We start from the raw sequence: 26,516 nt of genomic DNA on the forward strand, positions 1-26,516 counted from the left end.
CCTTTTTTAAGTCAAAAGCGGGAAGGAGAAGGAGGGAGGCTGGGGAGAAGTGGGGGGCAGGGCGCTCTCCTTCCCATCCCTAACGTGCAATCCAGGTGACTAAGCAAGGGAACAGGGACTGACTCACGCCTAGGTTATGTACCTCCGTTTTTTTAGTCTTCATTTGAATTGCTTTTTTCACTTGGGAAACTTGGAGCGATTATCTCAGCTCTCCCCTTCCTTCTTCCCGCTCTCCTTCCCCCCTTGGGTCCTAAGAGGATGGAATGACCAGTGGGGCTCTCCTGGGTCGGTGGTTCCGGACGTGCTGTGTGGCCAGAAAAGAAGAAACAGAGTCAAATGGCAGGTATGGTGACTTTCTCTTTCTGTCCCTTTGAAAGCTGCCGGGAGAAGGAGAGGGGGCGGGGTGTGTGGATTTCAATTAATTCTAATTCTGGGGCAAGAAGGGCAATCTCCATCCGATCTGGCAAGCAGCTCTGGACGTTTCATCTCCTTTTCCAACGGGCTGTTTTTCTTATGAACCGGATTCTATGGAGAAAGGCAGTGTGGTACTGGGAATAGGGTGCTGGGCTTAGAGTCAGGAAGTCTCAGATTTGAAAACCGTCTCAATTGCATACTTGTTGTATGACCGTGACAAGTCAACCTCCCTGAGCTCTAGTCTCTATCTGTAAAATGGGTAGATGTTACATACCCTCACAACCAGGGGTGTGAAACAAGAGCACCTATTTCTGGAGGGTGGGGGTGGGGAGTGGGGTGTGGATACACACATAGGAAGAGAGAGATGTGTGTGGAGAGAGAGAGAGAGAGAGAGAGAGAGAGAGAGAGAGAGAGAGAGAGAGAGAGAGAGAGAGAGATCCATATCTGTCAATCTGTATCTATATATATCTTTGCAAAACTTTAAAGTGGTGTATAAATGCCAGCTAATATTATGAGAAGCATTTGTCTAGAAGGGACTAGATTGTCTTGGCCTGCTCTAACTATGGAATTGCCAGGTTGGTCAGGTGAATAATGGGGTCTTCCAGAAGGGCTCTATCCCAGTAAACGCTGGGATATCACAGTTCTCTGGGACTAACAGTGGAAGGCGAGGTTAGGGGCCAGTATGGCTGCTGGGTGGATGACTTCTATCAAGAATAAAGGCTCATTGATTTAAAGCTGAAAGAATAATAGGGTGACAGAGTTAGATTTAGCTTAGAGGTCATTGAATCCAACCTCCTCATTTTATAGATGAGGCATCAAGAAGTTAAATGACTTGCCTGTGGTCACACAGCTATTAAGTGTTTGAGATGGGATCTGAACCCAGGTCTATTTGGATATTAATTCCAGTGCCCTGTCTGCAACTCCATGCTGCCTCTCCTAGGGAACCATAGTGGTCATCTAGACAAACTTCCCCAATTTTACAGAGGAGGAAACTGAGACCCATGGAAGCTGAGGCTTGACTAAAACTGAACAAGTAGGCAGGATTTGAACCTAGACCAGCTAAGGGACACAGTGGATAGAGTGCCAGGCTTGGAGTCAGGAAGACCTAAGTTCAAATTCAGCCTCAGATACTAACTGTGTGACCCTGGGCAATTCACTTAACCCTGTTCGCCTCAGTTTCCTCATCTGTAAAATGAATAATAAAGAAACGACAAATCACTCCAATATCTTTGCCAAGAAAACCTCAGATGGGGTCATGACTGACCAACAACAGCATTTCACTCCAGAGCCACTGGTCTTTCCACTGTGCTGCACTAGACTTGGGGAGAAAAAAACCCCACAAAACAAAAGCCAAAACAACACCTGCCTTCCCAGGGCCCAGACGCATTCTGGGCTAAAGAGGCATTGAACCGTTCTCAAGTTGATAGTGGCTCCGGACAGCATATTTCCAGCAGGGAGCATTAATGTGGGAAGCCCCAGGGTATGTTCCTCACAGGGGAAATAGTACACTGGGTACTTTCACTGAACACGGTCAGTCCAAGGCACCTGGAAAAAAAACCCCCACAACATTTTCTCAGCTGGAATCTTGACTTCCTGAGTGTCAGTCAGCATCTATAATCTTATCCTCTCTACCAGAGACATTAGCCATCATGAAATTAATGAGGTCCCAAGGAGCATCTCTCACTTACTGTAACCCCCAGCTAGTGAGCCATCCTTCTCACCTGAGAGTAAGAGGCCAGAACTTTATTTAGGTCTAGCAGTAAGTCACATTTCTGCCCTCTACCTGCTGTCAGAGTATTCAGCCCCCAAGGTAACTCCTCCTGGCATGTGCCAGGGAGAGGGGGCGCCAACCCCCTTCCTTCCCTCCTCCACAGCAGCTGGCAGCAAGCTAGTGCCGGTGAGTAAGCAGCTGGAGGGAGGATATGCATATGGAAACAGGATTACAGCAAACCAGGAGCTTTAGAAAGAAGCTGGGAAAGGAAAGGACTGAGATTCTTTTTTTTTCTTTTTCTTTTTGCCTGAAGGGAGGGCTGTTTCCTGGGTTGAAGACATGCAGCAGCCTGCAGACAGAGAGCTGTAAGGGCCCCAGCTGCTGAGAAAGAAAGAAGCCAAGAAAACCCGACCGGACAGTGTCCCAGGTAAGCTTCTCTCCAGGAACCTGGCATCCTGGGCCCAGGGGCAGGAAGCACAGTCCAGCCTCCACATCCAGACTAGGAGGAAAGGCCCTTCTGGAGAGATTAGAGAGGGAGATCTCTGAAGGATCCTGAACTCGGGAGTTTGAACTCAGCTACTATATTCACTTGGATCCCTGCCACTCCCTTTCCGAGCTAGGGTTTAAACCTTGGCCAATCAGAACTGGCCTCTCAGTCCTAAACTTGAAAGGGCAAGATCTGACAGAGCCGTCTTAACCCTTGAAAAGCCTGTACAGGACCATTGGCTGCAGCCTTCCCATACATGGAGGTGGGTTCCTGAAGCAGGATGGGGATTTGTTCCCAGCCCCCAGCTGAGGGGTGAGTGCTAGGATTTGAGGGAAGGTGGGTGCTCCCCCAACTGCTCAGGTGTTTAGGACCTTAAAGACACTGGATCGGGGTTACTGATTAAAGTGCGCCGTGAGAAGCATTTAGTAAACACGTGTTCTAGGTCCATATTGTCTTCCTTCCAGAATGTAAGCTCTTTTGGTTCAGAATCTATTTCATTTATGCTGTGGTATCTGGACCACCACACCCATAATCAGTACTTAATAAATGCTTGTTGATTATTAGCTATTTAATGGACTTACAAAGTACCAAGCATCGTGCTAAGCCCTGGGAAAATACAAAAGCAAGGTAATGCAAAGAGCCTGGAGTAGAACAGGAGTGAGAATTCTATCCTGATTCTTCCTTGGGCTGACTGTGTGACCTTGGGCAAGTCATTTAACTTCTCTTGGCCTCAGTTTCCTCCTTTATAAAACTCAGAGGCTACAAATGGAACACTATATAACCCTGCAAATCTCTCGTGATGCTAATACTCTATGATTAAAGGGACGTTTGTGGCATCTTAGAAGCCAGGGAATTGGAGGGGATAAAGGCTGGTGTCCACTTTTCTTGGGCTAGCTTTCTTGTTCCCATAATGCCAAAGCAGGCAGCACCTGGTCCCTTTCTAGAAATGCTCCCCTTTGGGGCAGGTAAAGCATTTCCCCCTCCCTGACAGGTCCCCATCTGTCCTTCTCTGGAGAAAAAGTGCTTCTCCTTCCATCCTGAGTCTACTGGGTTATGCAAGGAAGGCAGCTTTACCTAGTTAATACTGAGCTGTGATGGGAGGCTGGATACCTGGGTTCTAGTCCACACTGCAGTGGGAGTTTGAGTACATCCCATCCCCATTTGTGTCTCTGGCTTTGTCTCTGACGTTGTGTTAATGACCCAGGCTTCTCCCAGGGGTTTTGTAAGCACCAATGACCTCATGTTTACAGTGTTTGGAGCTCAGCAGAGGAGTGAGACTACAGCAATGCAGTCAACATCATTATCTGTCCTGGGTCTAAAATACCTGGGTACAGTGTTCTTGCTTAGGGTCCACGCATCCTGCCACTAAGGGCCAGGGGAACTTGCTGGGGAAGTCAGCTCTTCAGCTCTGCCGGAAAACCTCAGGAATAGGATTCAGAGCCAGGGTTCTAGTGCTTATGATGAGTTAGGATATATTTCCTTAAATGCAAGATCCCAGAAGTAGGAAGGATCATGCTTTTCTCCTGACATCCTAGCGCTTGGCACAAAGCAACTGTTCAATGAATGTTTTTCATTCATTCATTCCTTCATAGTACTCTCTAGTTTACAAAGTACTTTCTTTGTGAGAAGCATATGAAGTAGATATGACAAATTCATCCCAGTTTTACCAATGAGGAAATTGGGGATCTGAGCAGCCAAGCAACTTTCTTACAATCCAAAATAGGTGCTTCAAATATGTTTGGCTATTGATTAATCATCAAGCATTTATTATGTCCTGATAAAGGACGATACAGCTACATGAAAGAAAGAAGTCTCTGAACTGAAAGATCTTATATTCCATAGGGGAAACAACATGGACACATAAAAGAATCTATAAAATGATATAAGTAATATAATATGTAAATATAAAATGAATGCGAGATAATTTCAGGGATGGGGTGGGACTCAGTAGCAGCTGGGATGATAGGAAAAGCCTCATTTAGGATATAGCTTTTGTGTGGAGCTTTGATGGAAAGTAGGGGGTCTTAAAGGCAGAGGTGGAGAGGGAGTTCATTTCTAACGTGGGATCTGGATGAAGACACAAATAAGAGAGGGAATTTGTGTATGAGGAACAGTGAGATTTCAGTGTTCAGAGAGGAGAGTAATGTATATTAATGCAAGAAAGGTAGGGTGGGGCCAGATTGGGAAAATCTGCTAGGATGGGGAATCTACAGCCTCAAAGCCACATGTGGCCTTCTAGGTCCTTGGGTGAGGCCTTTTGACTGAGTCCAAGTTTTACAGAACAAATCCTTTTAGTAAAGGGATTTGTTCTATGAAGTCTGGATTCAGTCAAAAGGCTGCGCTTGAGGACTTAGAGGTCCACATGTGACCTTGAAGCAGCGGGTTCCCCACCCCTGATCTAGAAGGTCAAACAAAGAAGTTTGCATTTAATTTCAAATCAACTGGTATTTATTGAGTTGGAGGGGGAAAGGGAGCAAATACAGCAAGACCTATGCATGAAATAGCTAAAGACCTGGGTTCTAATCCCATCTCATAATATTAGCTTTGTGACCCTACCCAAGTCATTTAACTTCTCTGGAGCGGTATGTAGTCTGTGAAATGAGGGATTCGTACTTGACTTCCAAAGCCAGTTTCTTCTAAGATCCTGTGACCATGAGGTGTCAGAGCCAGATTCTAACCTAAGTGCCTTGAATCCAAGTTCATCTCTCCTTGAGATCATCATAGGAGATCTAGACATTTGAGGCTAAGATTGGTATATCCCTGTCAGCTATCCCCTGGTGCAGGATATTCACCTTCCCCCACCCCATACTCTGGTCCTGGAAAAAGGCCTTGGGAAGTCCATCAGTCAGACAATAGGCACATATCAGAGTGCCTACTACGTATAAGGCATTGTGTCATGTTTGGAGATAACAAAAACTCTGGATTGCTGATGTCTGCAATAGCCAGAATTAGGCAAGAGGCCACTTTGACAGAAAGGACTTTCTTCAGCAAGGCTAATGAGTCCTCATGTCCATTTTTCCAAGATGAAAGAAGGTTATGACACCATAGAGCATTGTACCAGGTCTGTGGAGCTCTTTGGTCATGATGAGCCGGGCTCATGTTAGAAATTCTTATTTCCACCTGCTAAAATTTCTGTGGTAGCCAGATGTCACACTAGCATATGGATTCCTCTGGTCAGATAGGTCTTTTCCAAGTTCTTTGGGAGAGGCAGCCTTAGTGAGCTGGAGGGAGACCTGAATTCTGTTTCTGGCCAAGCCAATAACTCATTCTGTGGAGTCAAATTGTCACCGTCTTTGAGTCTGAATTTCCTCTTTATAAAATGAGGAGGCTGGAAGGGATGAGTCAATTCAATTCAACGCACATTTATTAAGCATTTAATATGGGCCAGGCACTGGGCTATAAGCTCGGAGAAATATAAATTCAAAAACTAAATAGCCTGTCCTCCAGGAACCTGTATCTTAGGGGAGAGAAGGGGAGAAACAACATGTACATACCGTACCGTACATACCGTATGTACATATGTATGTACCGTGCATACATGATACCGTAGAGAGAGCTATGGATTTGGAGTCCAAGGACCTGGGCTCAAATCTAAGCTTTGCCACTTACTAGCTGCATGATCCTGGGTGAGTAGTTTCACCTTTCTCAGTTTCCTCATCTATAAAATGAGAGGATGATATCCCTTCCAGAGCTAAATCTATAATCCTAAATTCAAAAATAAGCATTGGAGAGGGATAGGGGGCTGGCCCTGTGATTTCATGGGTTTAGGGGAATCATAGCTGTGGGAATTTCCTCTACCAACATTATTGTCAAGTTGTTTCAGTCATGTCCGACTTGTTATAACCCCATTTTGAGATTTTCTTGGTAGAGACATTGGAGTGCTTTGCCATTTCCTTTTCCAGCTCATTTGACAGATGAGGAAACTGAGACAAACAGGGTGAAGTGATTTGTCCATGTCCAAGCCTCTACCCACTACCCAGCTGCCTACATTCTATTGTCCCTTCCAGCTATAACTTGAGAATCCTATGATTCCAGAAGTGGTAGAACAGGAGGTGAGAAAGGAAGCTCAGAAACACATCTCTCCCCCTTGTACCAAGGCAGGCAGGTCCCCAACTATGCTGTCTGTGATGCAAGGCTTTTGGCCCCATAATGAAGGAAATGCCCAGGCAGCAAGGGTTCTTCCAGCTTTCTGACTCTTGAAAGGTGACTCCAGCCCTGGGAATTTTCTCTCTGGGCAGATGAGTTGCCAATTCTGAGCATAGGAGGCTGGGCAGCACCTGGGAAACAGCTGGATACCAGCAGGTAGATCAAGCAGCAGTAGCTGTGGAGTGCCAGGCATCAGAAGGCCAAGCTGAGCAGCAGCCAGACCCTGCCAGGCGGAGAGCAGATGGGCAGAGTGGCTGCTAGATGGGGAAGGGAACAGCGACGGGAGGGCAGTGCCAAGCAGAGAGAGCAGACAGGCAGGGCACGAGATCCGTGCCAGCAAGCAAGGACAGGGAAGATATTGTTAGGGATGGGGAGGAGATAGGTAGAGAGCAGAAGGTCCTTCCCCTGAGGTGCCAAGAGGCTTTAATAAATCCTGCAACTACACTCAGTAGTTGCAGTCAACAATGTGTCATAACAGGGCCTGGTGTGGACTCTTAAGCTTGTTAGGTTGTCAGGCTGGTTGGAATGCCGCTGGGCTTTGCTGGCCAGCGAGAGGACCTTGGGTACAACCCGAAAATAAACAGAAAGACAGCCTAATGGGCAGCTGATTATAAATGGAATCTGAGGATTTAGAGCTAAAAAGTACCTTAGAGATCAGCTAGCCCAAGCATTTACAGATGAGGAAGATGAGGCCCAGAAAGGAAGGAAAGGAGCAAGCACTTATTAAACACCTACTGTATACCAAGTGCTTTACAAATGTCTCATTCAATCTTCTCAACAACTCTGAGAGGTAGGTTCTATTATTATCCTTATTTTACAATTCAGGAAACTGAGGAAGAAAATGGTGAAGTAACCTTCCTGGAGTCTCACAGCTATAAGTGTCTGAGGGCAGATTTGAACTCAGGTCTTCCTGATTCCAGGCTCAGCTGCACCACCTATTGCCTCCTAGTTGCCTGGGTTAAGTGGCTTACCCAAGATTACATAAGAGAAGGACAGGATGTAGGCAATATAGTGAACACAGGGCAAAAGATGTGGGATCAAATGCTGTCCCTACCTGTGTGACCACTAGAAATCACTAAACCTCACTGACTGACTATCAGATGAGGATGGGGTTTGACAAAATGGCCTAGAAAGTCCCTTCCACTGCTGAATCTATGATCCCATGAAGCTGGGTCCTCGGTGCTCTTTCTGTTGTACCATGTGCCATATTTGAGCTAAGAAGTCCCTGCCTTCAGTATGCCCCCCAACACATACACATGCACATACATGCACCTACATCCACACACACACATACACAGATACACATGCGTGCACATACATACAAAGAGACACTGTAAGTATATGCTGAACATTTTTCCCATCAGTAATGGGGATTGGGGATGTCTAATGAATAGCAATTCAAGATTTAGGTATGATTCCCAGGTGACTTCAAGCTTGGGGGCTTCATGAATGGTGCTGGCACTCCAGATAGCCAGATCATGAGAGACACTGAATCCTGCAAAAGGAAAGTGGTCCATTTTCCAAGAACCTTGTCTTGAGGAAGGTGGTGGGATTTCTTACATCTGTGGTGTTGACCCTTATGGTCAGGCCACCTGGCAGGAGTGGAAGCAAAAGCACCTCATCGGGGTGGACTATTGGTGATGGATCAGAGAAGGGGACCCTGTTTTTCACTAGTAGCACAGAAGGGCTGAGCAAGCTGAACTCTAAGGTTCTCTTTAGAGGCAATGGATACCCTTCCTTCTTCCTATAGCAGGCACCTAAGAACTTGAGGAAGAAATTTGTCCCAGGAAAAAGATTTGGCACTCATGTATTTCGTTTCAATTCTTATTGAAATCTTTTCTAATAGCCTCGTTATTGCCCCCCCCCCCCATTGAGTCATGCCCTTTCAACAAAGAATAAAAAAGAAAGGAGGGGGAGGGAGCAGGAAATAGTGCAGCAAAACTAACCAATCTATCACCATCACCATCACCATCACCATCACCTGGGCCTGACAGTACATGCAACGTTCTTTGCCCATCATCTTCCACAAAGAGATGGGGTTATATTTTCTTTTTTTTAGAGACACACAGTCTGAGGCAGGATTTGAACTCAGGTCCTCCTGACTCCAGAGCTGGTGCTTGGTCCACTACACTACCTGGCTGCCCCTACATTTTCTCATCTCTTCTTTGGGACCAAGTCTGGTCATCCTAATGACACAGCATTCAGTTCCTTGTTATTCTTTCTGGATATCCAATTTACTTCTTGATCCTTTCTCAAACAGCTGAGGAAGCAAAGTAATCCTGGTTATAATTTTGCCAATGGTGCATTTTACTGCTTCAGTGTGAAATGTCTGGGACTCTCTTTTCTCCTTTTTACCATTTCTGGGGGATTCCTCTGAGGCTTAGGAGCCTGTCAGATCAATTGAAGGAGGAGGAGCTCTTCCTGAGCAGCTTTCTTCTTCAAAGACCCAGGAAATAAGTATAGATGAATAGACCTCATAGGTAAAGCAGGGACCCTGGGAGGCTGGAGTCCTGGTTTTGGTGCCACCCTCCTCTGAGACTGAGTCCCTTTTATTTAAGTGACATAGAATGACAAGTAAAGCTGACTATAAACATTGCTTTTTGCTGCCTATTTCCTTGACGCCGTGAACACTTCAAGAACAAACACAGCTCCTGGGTTAGCAAAGGCTCAGTAGCTTCAGCAACAGTTTATAATTTATGGATCAGTACAGTGGCTAACATAGAAATACCTGCAGTTTCCAGAATCATCCAAGCACAGCCTATGGAAACTAGCTCCTCAGAGTAGGCAAGCTGGGAAGACCTAGACTGGTACAATGAAAAAAACAAAACAAAACAGTTGTTCTGGAGTGAGAAGATCTGGGGACCAACTCCTACATCCAATACTTGCTTCCCTGTGTGACATTTCTTGGGGCCTCAGTTTTCTCAGTGATAATAATCGTTGGCATTCAGATAGCACTTTAAGTTTCTAAAATGCTTTACAAATATTAGCTTATTGATCCTCACCTCCATCCTAGGAGTTAGGTGCCAATATTATCCCCATTTTACAACTGAGGAAATTGAGGCAGACAGTGTTAAGTGACTTGCCCAGAGTCACACAGCAAGTAAGTGTCTGAGGCTGGATTGCAGTTCAGGTCTAGCTCTTGTCTATAAAATGAGAAGGTAAGGTCTGATGGTTTCTATCATTCATCTCTAGTTCCTATGACTGTTAGCACCATATTCTGCATGAAGCCTTTCCTGATTCCTCCCAGATGCTACTGCCTTCCCCTAAATCTACCTTATACACGTTTGTATTTTCACCTCACATTTTTGTTGTCTCCTCCATTAGAATGTAAACTCTTTTCAAGAAGGGATTTTTTTCATTCTTTGTGCTTGTAGCCCTGTCATCTAGCAGGCAGCTCATTGATTAACTAATTGAGCTGGAATTTCTTTGGTTAGGAAATTGGAAGTTAAGGAAATTCCCTTTATTCAGGTAGGTCAGCATCTTTGAGTTCTACAGATGCTTCTTGGAACACCAAGAGGTTATGTGAGTTGTCTACGATCACACAGCCAGTGTGTGCCAGTAGGGAGATTTGAACCCAGGACTTCCTGGCTTCAAAATCAGCTCTCTACCCCATCTTGCCTCTCAGAATCCTTTTAGGAAAAAAGAAATCTAGATCAGAACGCACTTATGCTTTCTATTTGCTCTGGAGCAGTGTTGTTTTGTTGAGAACTAGGAGGAGAAAACTGTTCTTAGAAACATGATGAGAGGTGAAGTTACACTAGTTAAAGGGGCTCCCAGGGCAGGTGGCATTCTGTGTACAATCAGATGCTGAACTCCAGAGCAGGTGAAGAGGCCCAAGTACTCAGAGATGAAAAATGAGGATTATATGATGTGGCTCACCTGGCAGTTCTTGGGAGTGATGCTTCCTGTCTCAATCAGTGCCTCGGAGACATCTGCGCTGCCTAATTGATCATCTGTTTTTTTTGCCTCTTCATTGGTTTTGGGCCTGTGGGTTCATTCATTCAAAAAGGCATTTATTAAGTGGGTACTCTGGGCCAGGCAGTGTGCTGGGTAGGCACTGAGGATGGAAAGACAAAAATGAGACAGCTCTGCCCTCAGGGAGTTTACAATCTATTGTGGGGAAACAGCAAGGATGCAGATGAGGAGTTACAAAGCAATAGCAACAGCTCATATTACATGGTGATTTTCGAAGCATTTTAGATATATTACCTCATTTGATTCTTCCAGCAAGCCTATGGGGTAGGTGCTATGATTATCCCCATTTCACAGATAATATAACTGAGGAAAAATGACTTGCCAAAGATCACACAGCTAGTAAATATTTGAGGGGAAGTGCATGAGATGTCCAGGGAAGCCTGGCACCTCTGGTGTGAAGACTTGCTGAGCCCTTCTCAGGGCTGCTCAGCCACCTTTGGCATCCACCTGTCACCCAACTCTTACCTGCGTCTCCAAGAAGTTGTAGCATGTGTAGTGGCCACACCTTGGTAAACCATCTTGGCAGACAAGCTGAAGCAGGGTGAGGGTAACTGACAGGCTTCAGATCCATCGGTGAGTTAGGGAGATGTCTACTCCAAGCATGTGAACCATTTCCCTGAGGAATGGGTGGGTGAGAACAATTTGTTCCAAAGGCCATGAAGGTGGTTGAAGCTCTTAGTGTTTAGCCAGATGCCTGACCAAGCTCTTCCACATCTTCCTGAGCCATGGCCATTCTTCCTGACTCGTGTTCTGCTGCTGAACTTTGATAACTCAGGAAGAGACCGTGAGGCTGGGGACTTTGTGCTACTTAGCCTCACTTAAATCATTTCACTCGCAAGTCAAGACATCACCCTTGATATCAGCAATCCTCTTTGACCACAAGGGGTAAACAACAAATGTCTGAGGCAGGATTTGAACTAAGGTCTTCCTTACTCCAAGTCTAGAGCAGTAGCCTCTCTGCCATCCAGTTGCTTCCTGGACTATTAGGGATAAGGGAGAAGAGGTGATCAGGGCACAGAGGATTGAGCAGGGAAGTAGGAAAGACTTCATGTAGAAAGTGATACCTGAGATGAACCTGGCAGAAAATGCAGGTTAAATGTGTCTCTGGCTAAGGGAAGCAAGAAAGGGGGAGATTTATTTTCCCCTTTGACCCCTGAAGGGTATCTCCAGTGGTGCTGACCCAGATCGGGAAACAGCTGAAGAGAAAAAGTCTTCTAATGTCCTACAGGGACTGAATCTGGCAGTCTGGAATCCAGGGGTCTATGAAGGTCAGCTAGCGTTTTCCAAACTCTTCACCCAGTTTGACCGGTCTGCCCAGCTTCCAAGATAACCTAGAGCAGGGGAATAAGAACAGACCTGTCACCCTGCTCCCATTCTCCTTTGCTTCTGGCTGAGCTGACAATCTGCAGCAGCTGTGGAGTTAAAACTGGAAAGACTGGTTTCTAGATCGCTGGCTCCCAACAAGGAACTCTGCCACCTTCCATTTTCTTTCCCCTTCAAAGTAGGCTTCCTTTTGCACAGACACAGACCAGCCAGGTAGACAGAGCTGAGGCTGCACCTGAGTCTGGACATGGTGTTTCACAGGTAGGTAGGGGAAAGTTCAAAGGAAAAAGAGTCAGCTCAGAGATGAATTTGTTTTCATCGAAATAGTTTGTCTGGAATCATCCTGTAATCGTAGCATATTAGACCTGAGAGAAACCTCAGGAGTAATCCAACAGAGTCAATCAGTTCATCAATAAGCATTTATTTAGTGTCTCCTGTATATCTGGCACCGTGCTAGACCTGGGGACCCAATGACAAAATGGAACAGTTCCTCTGTTTATGGAGTTTATTTTCTTTGGGGGTTGGGGGAGACTGTATGGTCCAGAATGTTGACAATAGAGTTAGAGAACCTGATTTCAAATCCTATATTTGATGCTTATCACCCATGTGAGTATGGACAAGTTACTTGTCTACCCTGGGCCTCAATTTCCTCACTTGTAAAACAAGGGGGTTGCATTAGCTGGTTTCTGAGGTTCCTTCCAATTTTACATGTATGATCTAATAAAAGTCTAGAGGTGGTGCAGAAAGCAGAGGGCTGGACTTGGAGCTAGGAAGATCTGGGTTTGAATCCTGCCTCAGATCCTTACTTACTGTGTGACCTCCTGGGTAAGTTGTTGAGCCTCTCTCCAAGTGCCTGTTTCTACAGCTACCACCCATCTTTGTCTCTGCCTGCCAGGGCCTGGCATACAGAAGGCAGCTAATAAGTCCTGCCTAAATTGAACTGAACCTAGTATAGTTTAACCCTCACTTCATCCATCAAGTGATGAAACAGGTAGTGAAGTCCAATGACTTGTCCAAGATCTCACAGCAGAGCTGGGACCAAACCCACTTAGGCTGACATCTGCTATGCTGTCCTACCCCTTAGATCATTATCCTTGTCATCATCAAAACTAAAGGTATTAAGTGCCTTCTTACTACAGGCAGCAGATTATTGCTGCAGCTAGGTGGTGCGATGGATAATTATAGGCCTCACTTGAGGACCTAGAGGGCCACATGTGGCCTTGAGGCTGCAGGTTTCCCACCCCTGGCCTGGAGTCAGGAAGACTTATCTTCCTGAGTTCAAAAGTGTCAGCTTCAGACACTTACTAATTGTATGACCCTGGGGAACTCACTTCACCCTATTTGCCTCAGTTTCCTCATCTATAAAATGAGCTGGAGAAGGAAATGGCAAACCACTGTAGTATCTTTGCCCAAAAAATGCCAAATGGGGTCACGAAGAGTAAGACATGATTGAAATGACTCAACAGCAACAACAAAACATCATAGACACATGGCTGGAAAGAGCACCCATGATCCAGGGTCTAATCCTGGCTACACTGTTCACTGGAGAGCCCTGGCTCTGGAGGTGAAGGACTTGGGTTCTAATCTCACTTCTGATACTTAAGTACCTGGCTTTAGGCTAGCTGCTTGACTTCCCAGAGCCTTAGTTTCCTTATCTGACTCTGAAGTGATCCTATGAGCTCTAAATCTATGACCCCATCACTCTGGAAAAGTCACTTCTTTGGGCCTCAGTTTCTCTATCCAACTAGATGGCTTCTGAAGTCCCTTCCATCTCCAAATTTGTGATTCTTATTGTTCAAGTCCTTTCAGTTGTGTAAGACTCTTCATGACCCCATTTGGGGTTTCTTGGCAAAGATACTGGAGTGGTTTGCCATTTCCTTCTCTGGCTCATTTTACAGATGAGGAAACTGAGGCAAACAGGGTGAAGTGACTTATCCAGGTCACACAGCTATTAAGTGTCTGAGGCCAGATTTGAACATAGGTCTTCCTGACTGCAGGTCTAGTGCTCTATTTACTGCTATGATTCTATGAACTCTAAATTTATGATCCTGTGGCCTTATGCTCCTGGGAGAAATATTTTACTTCCATGGGTCTCAGTTTCCTCCTCTGTAAAATAAGGGGTTGGGACTAGATGATGTCCAAGGTCCCTTCCAACTCTAACATTCTGAGGTTCTGAATGTACACAGAGAAACACACGTCATCCTGATTACCACTGACGTATTTCCCTCAGCCTACCAGGTGTTTCATGCCCCACCCCTTTGCCACTAGAAGTACCCATCCAACTCCTGCCTACCTGACTGAGTTCTTTCAGGACTTGGAGGAGGGGCACTAGGGGCATGGAGCCACACTCTCTTGAACCTTTTCAAACCCAGGGTCAACCACTTGAGGTCTTCCTGGGGAAATCTGGAGCCACAAGAGGATGTCTAATGCCACCTGTCCAGAAGGGCAGAGGACACTCCAAGGATGGCACATGACCTGGAGCAAAAAAAAAGATGCCCTTATCTATCCATGCCTATGAGTCATGTCAGCTAATGATGAGGAAAAGAATGATGGTAAAGAAAAAAGCTTGAGTTGTAAACTCATGAGGAATAACAGTCCCAACCCCACCTATGTGTTTAGTGATCTGTAGTTTACAAAGTGCTTTCCCATATAACTGGGGAGGAATGGGGCCCGCCCTGGCATGGAATTATGAAGGAGGTGTTTATCTTGGGTAGCTATTCCATCCCTCATGTGAACTACACAAAGGGAGTCTTAACTACTGTTCCATCCTCCTTTTCATGATCCTTCGCTTATGCCTCCCTGTCTCCTTCCCCCACGGTTGGGGTGCCCAGGGCCCCTTATGATTCTCTAGTGGTCTAGGGCCTCCCAGTGGGAGAACCTCACCCAACCCTGGCTAACATCCACTATTCTTACTCTTTCCTTCTTACTTTCATAGGTCTTTTTTTTTAAATAAATGTTATTGATATATTTTGGTTTTATATCTACCTACATTTCCCCTTACATCCCTTCTCTCACCCTCCAAAAGAGCCATATCTAATAACAGAATTTAAAAAACAGGAAGAAAAAATAGTCAATGAGACCAATCCATGCATCACCAAAATCTGATGCCATATGCAATGTTCCACACCCATGGACCCCTTTCTCAACTAAGAGCCCATGATCACAAGTCGGAAGTGTCTCAGAGACCATTTAATTCAACCTACTCATTTTACAAAAGAGAAAACTGAGGCCCAGAGAGGTCAGAGAAAGGATTTAAACCTATCTGTCCTGTTTTATTTTCTTGGGGCCCTCCTAAGTGGCATCAACTGTAAAGAACAGGCCTTTTCATATGTGGGATTATATTTAAGGGGCACCAGTAAGGGTACTCTCTCTCCCCACCAAAAATTCATTACTCCCACTAATGCCTGAAATGCTACCATTAGTCATTCATTCTTCTGAATTAATCAGAATTCCTCTGGTCCTCTTTTACAATGCACATACTTCTGAGAAGAATAACATATTGTGCCTTAGTAAATGTGAATTTGTTGTGACATCCTCCCCTCCAATAAGAGTGAGATAGTATGAAAACACTGGGCATCTGTGGAGGTAGTTTGGTGTAATGGATAGCTCACTGGAGTCGAAAAAACCTGAATTTGCATCCAACTTCAGACAGTTACTGGCTGTATGACCCTGAGCCAGTCCCTTTACTTTTCATTATTTCAGTTTCACTTTCTATAAGGTTCTATAAGCTGCATGGGGCAGCTTATTGATGTATTTTGGTTTTATATCTACCTACATTTCCCCTTACATCCCTTCTGTCACCTCTCAAAGAGTCATGTCTAATAACAGAATTGAAAAAATAAAAAGTCAATGAGACCAATCCACGCAACAACAAAATCTGACGCCATATGCAACGTTCCACACCCATGGACCCCTACCTCAACTAAGAGCCCATGATCACATATCTACAGCTGAGAAAGGCACTGGGCCTGGAGTCAGGAAGTATCATCTTCCTGGTTTCAAATTTGGCCTCGGACACTTACTACCTGTGTGACCCTGGGTAAGTCACTCCACCCCATTTGCTCAGTTTCCTCATCTATAAAATGAACTGGAAAAGGAAAAGGTAAACCTCTCCAGCGTCTTTGCCAAGAAAACCCCAAATGGGGTCACAAAGCATCGGACATGACTGAAAAACTGAACCACAACGACTTTGGACAAGCCATTTAATCTCTCCATGATTCAATTTCCTCTGTAAAATTGTGGGGGTAGGGTGGAGATGTGGATTGGATGATCTTTAAGGTCCTTTTTTTTAGCTCTAAAGCCTTGGTTCCTAGAACCCTTAACTATCATCCCTAGGGCATTAGATAGAGGGCTGTACCTGGAGTCAGGAAGACCTGAGTTCAAAACCAGCTTCAGACATTTACTAGCTATCAGTTAACCTCTCTCAGTCTCAGTTTCCTCAACTGTAAAATAGGGATAATAAAAGCACCTGCCTCCCCAGGAGGATGTTGTGAGGATCAGATGAGATCATTGTAAAAGGTTCATTAGCACAGGGCCTCGTAGGTGTTTAGCAGATATACTTGTTCCCCCTTTCTTGTCTTGTTGATTGTCTAGACTTAAGAAAGTAGACAAAGTTTGTAAAATGTTAAAAATGAAGATTAAATTGAAAAATGTGTCTTGGACACATCCCCCTTTACACAACATTTACCAGCACCCCTGTGCCCCAGTATGGAAAACTCTCTGGATAAAAGGACTTTGAGAATATTTTAGAACAAAAAAGAGGAAATGAAGCTTATTTTCATACTTCCAAATCTCTGTAATAAGTGTTTTTGATGTATTTCTCGCTGTTCAGTCGTTTTGGTCATATCCAACTCTTCATGACCCGATTTGGGGTTTTCTTGGCAAAGATACTAGAGTGGTTTGCCATTTCCTTCTTCAGCTCATTTGACAGATGAGGAAACTGAGGTAAACAGGGTTAAGTGACTTGCCCAGGGTCACACAGCTAGGATGTGTCTGAGACCAGATTTGAACTCGGGAAGAAGAACCTTCCTTACTCCAGGCCCGGCACTCTTTTTCTATAGTAAGCTTTTTTATGTATTATGCAATGTCCTATTTAATATTTTAAGGGAAAATATTTTATTTGTAGGCCTCCAAAGAACTCTGGATTCTAAGTCACAGGATCAGATGATCATAGATTTGGAACTGGAAGGGACCTCAGAGGCAATCAAGAGCAACCCTTTCTTTTATGGAGAAGGAAACTGAGTCACAGACATGAATTCCAGTTCTAAATCTATTAGTTATAATCTATATGAACTTGAACAAATCATGTAACCTTTCTCTTTACATTCATTTGTAAAATGAAGGGCTATAAGGTGAAGGAAGCATAGCAAGATCTTAGGGTTGGTTTTTTTCTGGTAAAAGATCCAGGGATGTTAGTGGGCCACAAGCTCAGTATGAATCAATGGTGTGATATGGCAGTCAAGAAAGCTATGGAAACTTGGGCTGCATGGATGGTGTCTGGGACTCAGTAAGTGACAGTCCTGCTCCATTCTGCCCAGATCAGATCTGAAATAATGTGTTTATTTCTAGGTACCATATTTAAGTGATGACATTGATAAGCTAGAGAGCATGCAGAAGAAAGCACCAGGATGGGTCATGCCACATGGGGATAAGCTGAAGGAAGTGGAGATATTTAGCTTGGACAAGACAAGCCTGAGAGGGTGACATGATAGTGGTCCTCTAATATCTGGGAAAGAGGACTTAGCCTTGCTCTGTTTAACCTCAGTGGCCAGAACTAGGACTGACGGGTTAAAGATGCAAACAGGCAAAAATGTAGGTCTGCTGTCTAGTTAATTAATCAAATGAGTTCTATTAATAAACGATAAATAATTCATTCCCTGGACAAGTCACGTCACCCTGCTTGCCTCAGTTTCCTCATCTGTAAAATGAGCTGGAGGAGCAAACGGCAATCCACTCTGGTATCTTTGCCAAGAAAACGCCAAATAGGATCATCAAGAATCAGACATGACTGAAACAACTGACCAGAATTAGCTGCCCTACACAGTATCAAATGGTAACTTGGAGCCTTGTTTAGACCCTGTCCTAACTAAATAGTTTTTATCTCCCACTAATCTGTAATACCCACTCTGCTTCGGTTCTACTCAGGCCAGTCTCCATACCCACCAGCAAACATTCCATGTTCATTTCTACCTCAGAGCCAGCCTTCTTGAAGATCGAAGTCCCATTTCCAGCCCCCATGACCCTTACAAGAATACTACCTTTTCTTGGCCAGTTCAAATCCTGCCCATCCTTCAAGGCCCAGTTCAAATCTCACCCCCTCTATAAAGCCTCTCTGAATTATTCCAACCCTCATTGATTCCCCCCTCCTCTAAATTTCTATAATGTAAATCTGTACTTCATAATTTAGCACTTAATTTTATCTTGTTTTACTGTAAATTATTTTTTTAGGATTTTACTATTTTGAGGGGCTTTTTCAAATCATTTTCAGTTTCTAGTCCCACTCTCTCATTTTACAGTTGAGGAAACTGAGGTTCAGGAATGTAGATGATTTTTCCCGGGTACCCCAGGAGCAGAACCAGTGGAACCCAGGTTCTCTGACTCCTGGTATAAATGATCCTTGCACTGTTTCCCTGGGAAAGTCAGAACTTCCATAGGGGATCAGGTAACCTTGAAGGCTAGGGAAGGCTGAGAAGTCTTTGCCAGTAGGAAGAAATATTTCTTGTTGAGAAAAGTTGCCTCTTGGGACATCTAGCCCTCTTAACAAGGGCTATTTATATCAGTGCCTAAAGGAAAAAAAGTGTGGAGGTGTTTACCTGAGCAAGCATGGTGGGTGGTTTGGCCACAGTGGTTTGAAGATTGGTCTGGCCTGAGTTAACTCCAACCAACCAAGGAGTAAACCACCAAATCCATGCAAGAAAAGACTTCCAGGAAGACATCAGGCACAAGAATAGATCCCTAAGCTCTGGAGGCTAGATTTCCCTCTTGGCAGACACTAGGAGTAGCCTTACATATATATAGCACTGGACTAACCATGCCCTCTTCTCCTATGTTCCCCCATGGCTAACAGACAAGTCTTTGCTAATAGATGTCGTTGAGGTAGAGTTCTCTTGTGTAGAGTTCTCCCACTGACTATCTGGAGGGAGCCAGCTAGGCTAAGGACCTCCCTAGAATGATATCAACCTCTGTCCTGGATACCCAAGGAAGCAGGTGTGTGACTCTGCCAGTTAACTGAGCTGTGGTTCCAAGGCTGGAAGGCTAGTGTCACCTCCCTATTTAATAAATAATGGCTCCCTATTACTTCTAAACTCAAATATAAAATCTTTTGTTGGCATTAGAGCACTGCATGATCTGGCCCCTTCCCACCTTCCCAGAGTGTTCTGATATTACCACTCTCCTCCACATACTCTATGACCCACCATCATTGCTTGTCTTGCTCTTTCTTGCGCTGGACAGTCCATCTTCTGACTCAGTGCCTCCCAGTTTCTGGAACATTCTCTCTCTTCACCTCCACCTCCTAGCTTGCCTAGCTTCCTTCAAAGCTATCTCAAATGCCAACTTATACAAGAAGCTTCCTAGGTCCCCCCAGGCTGCTGGTGCCTTCTCTCTGAGATCATCTGCCATTTTACACCATCTCTCTCTTGTATGTTCATAGTTTGGTTTTTTGTTTGGTTTTTTTTTTTTGCATGTTGTCCCCTCCAATAAGCTTCTAGAGGACAGGGACACCGTGTTTTTATCTTTCTTTCAAGCACAGTTCCTGGAACACAGGAAGTATTTTAAGAATGTTTATTGACTCATTGGCTGCTTGTCTCCTAAACCCTGAAGAATAATCCCCCCTCTCAGACCATGGAGGCAATTAGTCTTCAAGGAAAGGGGAGGGAAGGCCCTAGATAGGAAGTGATTTCTTGTTACTAGTCCTTTGCTTAGCAACATCAGCCAAGCATCTAAATTGTAGGCAGGGTGACTTGAGCTGGGGCTTCATGGGCCACTAGGAGCAGAAACTCCAAAGACATTGCAAGGAGAAGACATTAAGTGAATTTATCATAGCTTTGAAATGAGAGGAGTTAGCATAGACAAGCCTTTCTTGTTTCCCAGCCCTTCCCAGGGTGAGTTCATCTACTGTACCCTTGGAAAAGGGCACAAAAGACCTTCTTTGATGGTGATTCTGGGAACACTGAGGCATGGGAAGAAGGGGCCCTACATTTAAGTGGCTTAAATACACTGGGCAGCTCATTTTTTGTCAGGAAAGTGAGTGTTAAAACTTGGGCCAACTGGCCTTTCTACTATCCAATTTGAGAGAACTGGGACTAGATACAGGGGTGGGGAACCTGCGGCCTTGAGGCCATAGGTGGCCTTCTAGGTCCTTGGGTGCAGCCTGTTAGTTTTACAGAACAAATCTTTTTATTAAGGTGATTTAGTTCTGCGAAGTTTGGTTTCAGTCCAAGGGCCTGACCTGAGGAACTAGAGGGCCACATATAGTTTCAAGGCCACAAGTTCCCCACCTCTGGACCAGAATTAGGGCAGCTAGGTGGCATAGTGGATAAAATCAGAAAGACTCATCTTCCTGAGTTCAAATCCAGCCTCAGATACTTCCTAGCTATGTGACCCTGGACAAGTCACTTAACCCTGCTTGCCTCCGTTTCCTCATCTGTAAAATGAACTGGAGAAGGAAGTGGCAAACCACTTGATTATCTTTGCCGACAAAACTTCAAGTGGGGTCATGAAGGGTAGGACACAAATGAAAACGACTGCACAACAACACAAAAGTCTAGTACTAGGATCAAGTTGCCCTGTTAGAGGATCCTGCTCATCCAGGAAGTTCTGTATCCTCAGCTATGTAGGAGCTTATTAACTATGGTGTCCTTGGAACAGACAGAGATTTGGAGTAAAGACCTGAGTTCAAATTCTGTGTCTACCACCAGGAAGGAAGGACATCTCTTTATTAAATGCTTACTGTTTGCCAGGCACTGAGTGAAAGTCTGGGGATTGAAGGAAAGCATAAAGAAAACCCTGCCCTAGAGAATCTTACCTTCTAAAGCAGGAAGACATCACACAAAAAGGCTGATAAGCGGGTGGAGATGGAACGTACCCAGCAGAGGGGCATGGTTTTGGAGTCCAGAAAGGCAGGTATGGATCTGGGAGGGTAATAGAGGCAAGTCAGCCTGGGGTTCTCCACAAAAAGGAGGCTCCAGTGGGAACACACCAATGGACAAATGGAGACCAGCCTTGGGAAGAGAGATTTCACAGTGAGCAGGCCATAAGGATGGTAGGATGTTCCAGGGTGAGAAGAGGAGGCTCCAGGTGCTGAGGGGAGTTCCATGGTTTTAAAGGCCAGAAAGTCAGGAACAAGGCCAGGGCTAGCAACCACTTATTAGCCATGGGCCTTCAGGAAAGCTATCTTGAGTCTCAGGCTCCTCAGCTATAAAATGGGGATAATAACACTAATGCCATTTGTCAAATATATCTGTTGTAAGAAAAGTGCCTGGTAAATTCACACAGGCCCATGAACTTCTTGAGGCACTGGGGTGCGGAGACAGAAGACTCTTCTCTCTGTTGTATCACTGGGAAACTGAGTCTGAGAGATGTACAGAAAATTTGCAGGAATCAGACCATGGTGAGTCCCATGGACCAGGGTCCAGGTCTCCCTATTCCTATGGCTGAAACTTACGTCTACAGGGTTCCTGAGGGCTTTGGAATGTCAGGTGGAAGTCCCTCTTCCTCCCAATTCTCCTCCAGTGCCATCACTATAAATGACATTGTTCATTGGAATCTGGCTATTTGAATGTTTCTCCTATTGACAGCCTCCAGTAAAACACAGGCATACCTTGGAGATATTGCGGGTCCAATTCCAGACCACAGCAATAAAGCGAATATCACAATAAAGCGAGTCACATGCAATTTTTAGTTTCCCAGTGCATAGACAGTTATGTTTACATTATACTGCAGCCCATTAAGTGTATAATAGTATTATGTCTAAAAAACAATGTATATACCTTAATTTAAGAATACTTTATTACTAAAAGAAATACGAACCATCATCTGGAAGCTTCAGCGAGCGTACTCTTTTTGCTGGTGGAGGGTCTTGCCTCGAAGTTGATGGCTGCTCACTGATCAGGGTGGTACATGCTAAAGTTTGAGGTGGCTTATAGCAATTTCCTAAAATAAGACAATGATGAAGTTGGTCACATCGATTGATTTCTCCTTTCACTTGAACACTTAGCAGTCATTGTAAGGTTTATTCATTGACCTAATTTCACTACTGTTGTGTCTCAGTGAAGAGAGGCCTGAGAAGAGGGAGAGACGGGAATGGCCGATCAGTGGAACAGGCTAACATTCTCAACATTTATTGATTAAGTTCACTGTCTTATGAATCGTTTGTGGTGCCCCAAAACAATTATCATGGTAACATCAAAGATCACTGATCCCAGATCACCACAACAGATATAATAATAATGAAAAAGTTTGAAATATTAAGAGAATGACCAAAAGGTGACATAGAGACATGACGTGAGCACATGCTGTTGGGAAGACAGGGTTATTCAATGCAGGGCTGCCACAAACCTTCAATTTGTAAAAGATGCAACATCTGCAGAGTGCAATAAAATAAAGCACAAAAAACTGAGGTATGCCTGTATATGAACTGAGCAGGAGTGGAGGACAGTGGAAAGACCACTGTCTCTGAAATCAGAGGACCTGAGTTCAAATCCTGCCTCTGATATTTACTACCCCTGTGACCTTGGGCAAAGAGCTTAACGTCCTTGAGGTTCAGTTCTCTGTAAAATGAGAGAATTGGACTAGAGGCCTCTAAGGTTTGTTCAAATTCTAGATTCCTGAAGGAGGATGGAGGCTGAATTAGGAAGGAGGAGAACACCTGAAAAGTAAAAAGGGTTATGTAAGGAGGAATCTCTTGCTTCCCAGAATGAATTCCCTGGTTACTTTGGTGCTGCAAGGCTAGGCTAGACAAGCGATGGAGTTGGCCTTCTTCCCCTTGTGCCTCAGGGGGAAGGCAGCCTTCCCAGCCTTCAAGTGGGTGCACAGCCTGGCAGGCAGTGGACCAGCTTCCTCTCTGGGCCAGCTCCCCGTTTTGGCAGCAGGCAGGCAGGCTGCCTGCTTGGCTGGATGTGTTGTTTGTGTGCGCTAGACAGTCTGTTAGGAAGATTTTAGGCATGACATTGGCTCTTGGCTGGGTAAACCCAACACCATCTGCAAGAATGAGATTCAGGGCAGCTCCTCCCTTCGGTGAGATCCCCTTTTCCCACCTCACCTCTAAACTTCAAGGTTCTTAATGAGTAAGTGTGGGAGTGTGTGTGCCATGGGTCATCTATCTAGAGGGTCTTAATCATAAAGCCCTAGCAATCTAGTGAAGCTTAGATACCTTTTCTCTAAATATTTTAATATGAAATAAAATGAAGAGGATTACAAAGAAAAAAAATTATATTAAAGATGTAATTTTTCTTATTCAAGTTTATAGACCCCCAAATCTAGCCATGGACCCCTTGAAGTTTCTGTGGTTAAGAATCCCCATTCTAGAAACCAATGGGGAACATAATGATGCAGCCTGAGTCTTGGAGTTAGGAAAGACCTGAGTTTGAATCCTGCCTTAGACACTTACTAGCTGTATGATCTTGGCCAAGTCATCTAACCATTTATAGTATCTATGTTCCAGAGTTGATGTGAGGATAAAATGAGATAATATACCTACATATACTTATATAAGTACCTTGCAAACCTTAAAGGGTTGTATAAATATTAGCAATTATTATTATTATAAAATAATAAATATAATTATAATAGGTAGAAGAACCTTCTGAGGTCACCTCATCTAACCCTTCCTTTTATAAGGATGGCCAAGTTCGTACTGGCACAGAGGGGCCAACGATCCCTCCTCCCTGTTACTTGGGCACTCATTCCATACCGAGGCTAAGTTAGAACAGCCCTTGAGGCCAGGAACTTCCTAGTTGAGCTGCACAGGAAGTCTTGGCCAGTGCATGATGAGCTAAAGGTGACCCTTCGGACAGAGCTACAATTAGATCTCAGTTCTATCCCTCAGTTCTACCCCTCTTGCTTTGCCCTTGGTGTCAATCTAACCCCTTCAGCATCCTTAGGCACTGCAGGTGAAGGTGTCAGAGTTCCTACATCTGGTTTTCCAGCCACTTTGCCCAAACGTATAGAGGAAATGATAATGTGTTTGTATTTATAACCACAAGTAGATCTGTATCTTTCCTCTTTGGCCCTAACATGGAATTCTCAGCTCTCATTGTTTGCTCTCTGATTGTTGCAACAGGCCCAGATGGCTCTAGTCTTCACTGAGAGGGAATGCTGGGAAGAGTTTGTCCCTTTTGTCCACACCTATCATGGTATCCTGAGATGATTTCAGTTTGTCTCCTTGACTGTCAGGGCTCACATGGGCATCCCCAGTGGAGAAATGTTTATTTCTTGGTATCATAGCTTCGTAGATCTGGAGCTGCAATGTACCCTAGAAGCCATCAAGTTCAGCCTTCTTGTTTTACAGATGAGGAAACTGAGGCACAGAGAGCTTAGGTACCTTGCCCATGACTACTCTGTCCCAAGCCACTCCTTGATAATGAAATGCAAAGTCACAGTGCCCAGAAACCTCCTCGAGCCTCAAGTTTTGGTGGTCAAGCACCCCCTGCCCTAAGCATTATGCCCATGGCTCAGTCGTGACTTGGTGGTTCAAGACCAGGGCATGCCAACTGAGGCCCATGAGTCAGACACACAGTCTGAAGGGACCCTGTCATGTAGCCTACTGCTGATCTTCCTGCAGTGATGCCTGACCCTGTCCACTTCAGCTCAAGCCAAAGGGCAGTACCAGGGGCTGGACTGGGCAGTAGATAGGGCACATGGGGGAAGGGGGAATAACCTCTCACCTTTATTTCACCTATAAGAAGAGGCTTGCAAAGTGGGTAGGGAATTTAGAATCAGGAAGATCTGGGTTTAAAACCAACCTTAGACATTTCCTAGCTACGTACCCTAGAGATACTTGTCTTTTCCTCCTCTCAGTTTCTCCCTTGTAAAATGAAGGGGTCAGTGTCTGTGACCTCTTAGACCTTAGGGGTCAACAACCCTGACCCCTAAGGTCCATTCCAGATCCTATTCTGGGGGTCCCAGCATTCTTTGACTGCCTCAATGAGCAGAAGCACAACCCAGTAGTTTCACATGTAGAACCATTTATCATTAGAAACTCTCAAAGTTGGAAACTGTTCTAGAGGTCATAGAGTCATAGACCTAGAGCTCGGAGGAATCTTGGAGGTCATCTAGTGCAACCCTTTTATTTTATGGACAAAGAAAAGTTAAGTGATCTCTGCAAATCACACAGGTAGGATTTGAATTCAGGACCCAGACCCAAAATAAAGTGTTTGCCACTGCACCAGCAGTGCCTCACTGCACACCCCTGCCTCACTTAAATCTAGTTCATTTGCAAGTAAAGACATTGCCCTCCTGATGTCATTGGCGGTCTTCAAGAATGAAGGATGAACAAGTGATAATACTAATAATTATTGTCTAACATTTATATAGTGCTGACTATGTGCCATGCTAAGGACTTTATAATTATTATCCCGTGTGGTCCTCACAACAACCCTGGGAGGTAGGTGCTATTACCCCCATTTTACAGATGTGGAAACTGAGGCAGATAGCGTTTAAGTGACTTGTCCAAGGTGATACACCTAGTAAATATCTGAGGCTAGATTTGAACTCAGATCCTCCTGACCCCAGGGCCAATGCTCACTGTGCCACCTAGCTGTCCTGAGGAGAGCTCCTTATTCATTACTCTATACCTACCCCTCATGGGTCCTGAATCAGGAGTGTGCTAGAGCCAGATCCAACAGGAGAGATGATTGTTAAATTTTCAGCGTATTTACACCTCAGAAATCAGCAAACGCTACAAATCAGGGCTTGATTTATCATTTTTGCTGATTGTCTAAAGTGATGGAGAAAATGTTAATGCAGTAAACTTAAAAGTGTGTCTTATGTGCATGAAAAGCTACTTATAAAAATTTACCAGTGCAGTACCTGATGATACAATGACTAAAACTGTCCCCAAAGCATTTTCTTGGAGGGAACAAAATGTCCACATAAAATAAGTGTATATAGACAATATACAAGATAAATGCTAGGTGTGTGTTTGCCCTTTGTTGCCAAAGAAGACCATGCCATGAGAGAAATAATGACATGACTTTGTTTTGAGTGAGGGAGGGCTGTGCAGGTCACCAGCCTCACTTCTCCTCCAGAGCCATCTGAATCCAGTGACCAGATATCCATCAGGATGACTGGAGATGACCCAGGATGAGACAATTGGGGTTAAGTGACTTGCCCAAGGTCACACAGCTAGTGAGTATCAAGTGTCTGAGGGGAGATTTGAACTCAGGTCCTCCTCACTCCTGCTCTATCTACTGCACCACCTAGCTGCCCCAAATGCTAGGTAATTTTTGGAGGGAAAGCCCA

The 26,516-nt window shown here is 44.7% G+C and overlaps 1 protein-coding gene and 2 long non-coding RNA genes across 6 annotated transcripts in view; 1 reads left to right on the forward strand and 2 right to left on the reverse strand.

Annotated features, from left to right (window-relative positions):
- The window catches only part of PAK6 (p21 (RAC1) activated kinase 6), a 77,777-nt gene that overhangs the window by 565 nt on the left and 50,696 nt on the right, over window positions 1-26,516 (forward strand). For 2 of the 4 annotated variants that reach the window (XM_072624139.1, XR_011970441.1), the window contains 2 exons: window positions 256-343; window positions 2,439-2,552. The gene's annotated coding sequence lies outside the window, so the exon portion shown is untranslated. Of the gene's footprint in view, window positions 1-8; window positions 96-255; window positions 344-2,438; window positions 2,553-21,016; window positions 21,180-26,516 lie in introns of those variants that run through there. The other 2 variants (XM_072624140.1, XM_072624138.1) reach the window with 2 other exon arrangements.
- LOC140514117 (uncharacterized) lies at window positions 230-12,276 on the reverse strand. The gene is made up of 4 exons (XR_011970442.1): window positions 11,199-12,276; window positions 10,638-10,743; window positions 9,487-9,562; window positions 230-304 (listed from the first exon to the last, which is right to left on the reverse strand). It is a non-coding gene; the product is annotated as an uncharacterized lncRNA (long non-coding RNA).
- Window positions 21,101-26,516, reverse strand: part of LOC140514118 (uncharacterized) — a 7,589-nt gene continuing 2,173 nt past the window's right edge. The window contains exons 3-4 of the long non-coding RNA XR_011970443.1: window positions 22,086-22,208; window positions 21,101-21,187 (exon numbers count right to left, since the gene is read on the reverse strand). This is a non-coding gene — a long non-coding RNA (uncharacterized lncRNA). The remainder of the gene's footprint in view (window positions 21,188-22,085; window positions 22,209-26,516) is intronic.

The sequence above is a fragment of the Notamacropus eugenii genome, chromosome 7 (genome assembly GCF_028372415.1).
Source record: "Notamacropus eugenii isolate mMacEug1 chromosome 7, mMacEug1.pri_v2, whole genome shotgun sequence".
NCBI classification, from domain to species: domain Eukaryota; kingdom Metazoa; phylum Chordata; class Mammalia; order Diprotodontia; family Macropodidae; genus Notamacropus; species Notamacropus eugenii.